This window comes from Schistocerca serialis, unplaced genomic scaffold (assembly GCF_023864345.2).
Source record: "Schistocerca serialis cubense isolate TAMUIC-IGC-003099 unplaced genomic scaffold, iqSchSeri2.2 HiC_scaffold_1226, whole genome shotgun sequence".
Lineage (NCBI taxonomy): Eukaryota > Metazoa > Arthropoda > Insecta > Orthoptera > Acrididae > Schistocerca > Schistocerca serialis.
In genome coordinates this window covers 52,501-57,500 of record NW_026047432.1, presented here as the reverse complement: position 1 = coordinate 57,500, position 5,000 = coordinate 52,501, and the positions used below count along the sequence as shown (strand labels likewise).

The window sequence follows — 5,000 nt, the reverse complement described above, 5'->3', positions numbered from 1 at the left end:
ACGCTGATTCCTTCAGTGTAGCGCGCGTGCGGCCCAGAACATCTAAGGGCATCACAGACCTGTTATTGCTCAATCTCGTGCGGCTAGAAGCCGCCTGTCCCTCTAAGAAGAAAAGTAATCGCTGACAGCACGAAGGATGTCACGCGACTAGTTAGCAGGCTAGAGTCTCGTTCGTTATCGGAATTAACCAGACAAATCGCTCCACCAACTAAGAACGGCCATGCACCACCACCCACCGAATCAAGAAAGAGCTATCAATCTGTCAATCCTTCCGGTGTCCGGGCCTGGTGAGGTTTCCCGTGTTGAGTCAAATTAAGCCGCAGGCTCCACTCCTGGTGGTGCCCTTCCGTCAATTCCTTTAAGTTTCAGCTTTGCAACCATACTTCCCCCGGAACCCAAAAGCTTTGGTTTCCCGGAGGCTGCCCGCCGAGTCATCGGAGGAACTGCGGCGGATCGCTGGCTGGCATCGTTTATGGTTAGAACTAGGGCGGTATCTGATCGCCTTCGAACCTCTAACTTTCGTTCTTGATTAATGAAAACATACTTGGCAAATGCTTTCGCTTCTGTTCGTCTTGCGACGATCCAAGAATTTCACCTCTAACGTCGCAATACGAATGCCCCCGCCTGTCCCTATTAATCATTACCTCGGGTTCCGAAAACCAACAAAATAGAACCGAGGTCCTATTCCATTATTCCATGCACACAGTATTCAGGCGGGCTTGCCTGCTTTAAGCACTCTAATTTGTTCAAAGTAAACGTGCCGGCCCACCGAGACACTCAATAAAGAGCACCCTGGTAGGATTTCAACGGGGTCCGCCTCGGGACGCACGAGCACGCACGAGGCGGTCGCACGCCTTCGGCTCGCCCCACCGGCAGGACGTCCCACGATACATGCCAGTTAAACACCGACGGGCGGTGAACCAACAGCGTGGGACACAAATCCAACTACGAGCTTTTTAACCGCAACAACTTTAATATACGCTATTGGAGCTGGAATTACCGCGGCTGCTGGCACCAGACTTGCCCTCCAATAGATACTCGTTAAAGGATTTAAAGTGTACTCATTCCGATTACGGGGCCTCGGATGAGTCCCGTATCGTTATTTTTCGTCACTACCTCCCCGTGCCGGGAGTGGGTAATTTGCGCGCCTGCTGCCTTCCTTGGATGTGGTAGCCGTTTCTCAGGCTCCCTCTCCGGAATCGAACCCTGATTCCCCGTTACCCGTTACAACCATGGTAGGCGCAGAACCTACCATCGACAGTTGATAAGGCAGACATTTGAAAGATGCGTCGCCGGTACGAGGACCGTGCGATCAGCCCAAAGTTATTCAGAGTCACCAAGGCAAACGGACCGGACGAGCCGACCGATTGGTTTTGATCTAATAAAAGCGTCCCTTCCATCTCTGGTCGGGACTCTGTTTGCATGTATTAGCTCTAGAATTACCACAGTTATCCAAGTAACGTGGGTACGATCTAAGGAACCATAACTGATTTAATGAGCCATTCGCGGTTTCACCTTAATGCGGCTTGTACTGAGACATGCATGGCTTAATCTTTGAGACAAGCATATGACTACTGGCAGGATCAACCAGGGAGCTGCGTCAACTAGAGCTGAGCAGCCGGCCGCCCGGGAGTGTGTCCCGGGGGCCCGCGCGAACACGCAAGCGTCCGCTCAATTATTCTGCAAACAGGAGGAGGCTGAGCTCCCCTGCACAACACACCTCGAAACCCTCTCAGGTCCCGGCGGCGCGCAGCGCCGTCCTAAGTACTTGGTCGGGTTCGAGAGAGGCGCAATCGCCCGGAGTTAGGCGAGTAGACGCTTTAGGTGCGACCACCCGTGCTCCCAACTGAGCTTGCCGCTGCCGACAGAGGCCCGGGAGCGTGCTGTCGTGGCATTGCCGGCGGGAGACAACACGCGCCACCTACGGTGACCGGCAGCTCCAACGCCAGCGCCACAGAAGGACAAAAGCCCCACTTGGGTGCCGAAGCGAACTCTCCCAGCACAGCGCACGCGCCAACACGTCCGCACAGCTGCGATACAAACCACCTGCGAGAACCGCTGGGGCGACCGAGCAGCAGACGGCGTCGCGGCGCCGAGCGCCGGGCGGCGGCGCATCCTCAGCGCACAAAGTCCTCAATCGGACCAGCACACTGCAGATGGCCACCGCGCTTCGCACCGGGCCCGCGAGGACCTACTTTGGCCGCAAGGCGCCGCGAGCAGGGGGCGCCGGCGCGCAGCTGCGCCGCCTGCCGCGTCCGTCGGCCGGCGCGCCTGCCACTGGCCGCCCCCACCAGCCGGCTGTGGCGCGTGCGCCCACGCACCGCGCTGCCAGCACGCCGGGCGGCCCCCCCTCACCGGCCGGGGACGGTCCCACCCAGCCACCGCCGCGTATCGCCTCACACCCAGATCCCCCTTTCACGTTCGTGGGCATAGTGGGTCCCCTTTCACGTTCGTGGGCATGGTGGGTCTCCCTGAAACAACCGGTTAATAGCTCGACCGATCGTCGCCAACACTGATTCACCTCTAGCGAGAACAACCGCACCACAACGGGTTACCAGTTGTTCATTTGCGTAACGTCACCAGCAAACGTACACGTCCATCGCCATTTGCAACGAGTATTGCATGCCTGTGTCAGGTGTCACAACACACTACGTCTGCCCACATAGACGCAACAACATGTGCACGCCTAGAGAACACGTGGAAGGTAGACCCCGTACGTATGCGGTGTCCATTGCGCGAACGACTGTCAGCCCGCCTCTGCAGCATGTCGCAGATGTGGAACGCGGTGCAACATGCTATCACGGTGTGTGAGAAGAGACGACTACGTCCGAATACACGCTCCACTACATCAACAGACTGCTCATGCTGATCGCCATCCAGGGCGTCCGTTCCTCCCACACGTCTGTATGGCGTACCACACTGCAATCCAGCTCTTATAGGGAGACGACACGTAGCTGCGTGCACAATATTTGGACTGTATGGTCCGCCGTTGCTAGGCGCAGTCGTCATACGGTCACATGTGCCACGATGTATCATTCAGTACATACGGACCAATGTGCAGTACAGTTTGTGGGTTTTGCGTACATCGGCGGACAGGTGACAGGCCGTACCACAACGTAGGCTGAGTACGTCGGCATGCGAAGGGCATTGAACATGCAAACTTCTCACCGACCAGCTTGCGAAGGCAGGGGGGAAGGGGGGGGGGCGGCATGTACGTCCTGCTGCTATCCACACTACAGTGTATAGCAGGAGCATGTGGAAAGTCAGCAACACCTGCAAGGTGTTTAACATGACGCGATACACAGGGGACCGGGCAGTGCGAGTAGGGAACTATATTGCGAGGGTTGCGGTTAGGCAACACTACACCAATTTAACGGGTTGCATAACAATTACAGAGCAGGTTCAGCGACAACGTGCGTCAGGTTAAGGCGCAATATAGTTTAGGTTACGGCGCACTTTAGGTTAGGTTAAGGCACATTATAGGTTAGGTTAAGGCACATTATAGGTTAGGTTAAGGCACAACATGGGTTAGGTTAAGGCACAACATGGGTTAGGTTAAGGCACAACATGGGTTAGGTTAAGGCACAACATGGGTTAGGTTAAGGCACAACATGGGTTAGGTTAAGGCACAACATGGGTTAGGTTAAGGCACAACATGGGTTAGGTTAAGGCACAACATGGGTTACGTTAAGGCACAACATGGGTTACGTTAAGGCACAACATGGGTTAGGTTAAGGCACAACATGGGTTAGGTTAAGGCACAACATGGGTTAGGTTAAGGCACAACATGGGTTAGGTTAAGGCACAACATGGGTTACGTTAAGGCACAACATGGGTTACGTTAAGGCACAACATGGGTTACGTTAAGGCACAACATGGGTTACGTTAAGGCACAACATGGGTTACGTTAAGGCACAACATGGGTTACGTTAAGGCACAACATGGGTTACGTTAAGGCACAACATGGGTTACGTTAAGGCACAAATTAGGTTAGGTTAAGGCACAAATTAGGTTAGGTTAAGGCGCAACGTAGGTTAGGTTAAGGCACAACGTAGGTTAGGTTAAGGCACAACGTAGGTTAGGTTAAGGCACAACGTAGGTTAGGTTAAGGCACAACGTAGGTTAGGTTAAGGCACAACGTAGGTTAGGTTAAGGCACAACGTAGGTTAGGTTAAGGCACAACGTAGGTTAGGTTAAGGCACAACGTAGGTTAGGTTAAGGCACAACGTAGGTTAGGTTAAGGCACAACGTAGGTTAGGTTAAGGCACAACGTAGGTTAGGTTAAGGCACAACGTAGGTTAGGTTAAGGCACGATATAGGTTAGGTTAAGGTACGATATAGGTTAGGTTAAGGTACGATATAGGTTAGGTTAAGGTACGATATAGGTTAGGTTAAGGTACGATATACGTTAGGTTAAGGTACGATATAGGTTAGGTTAAGGTACGATATAGGTTAGGTTAAGGTACGATATACGTTAGGTTAAGGTACGATATAGGTTAGGTTAAGGTACGATATAGGTTAGGTTAAGGTACGATATAGGTTAGGTTAAGGTACGATATAGGTTAGGTTAAGGTACAATATAGCTTAGGTTCAGATACACATTGTTGTAGGGAAAGGTGTATTTGGGGGGGGGGGGGCGGCAGCTTCGTTGATAGTGATTATCGTAATTGGATGCCTGCGGCATTATCCGATTTGTCACGTCAGGATGCACTTTTGGCTCATGACAGGCGGCGCTCCGATTCCATGGTTGTGGCAGATCTGTGTCTTTCATTCCTGCCATTGTTTGTGTGCTGTGACAGGAGGCAGTATTGTGATGTTGGGTGCACCCCTGTGTAGGACATGTGTGGGTGTTCGTGGCTTAGCTGAGCAATGTGCGGATGTCGGAAGGGTGGGATATTGTGTTTTCTGGGTGGACCTCCCGGTCTGGTAATGATAGTGTGGATTGTGTCATGTGGCGGAGAGGATGCACTGGATGTTCTTCCATGCTGGTGGTTAGATAT

At 53.0% G+C, this 5,000-nt stretch overlaps 1 non-coding gene across 1 annotated transcript in view; it reads right to left on the bottom strand.

Annotated features, from left to right (window-relative positions):
* Positions 1-1,594, bottom strand: part of LOC126436095 (small subunit ribosomal RNA) — a 1,909-nt gene extending 315 nt beyond the window's left edge. Inside the window, exon 1 of the ribosomal RNA XR_007580418.1 lies at positions 1-1,594. This exon is cut by the window's left edge and continues 315 nt beyond it. This is a non-coding gene — a ribosomal RNA (small subunit ribosomal RNA).
* Between the last annotated feature and the right edge of the window lie 3,406 nt (positions 1,595-5,000).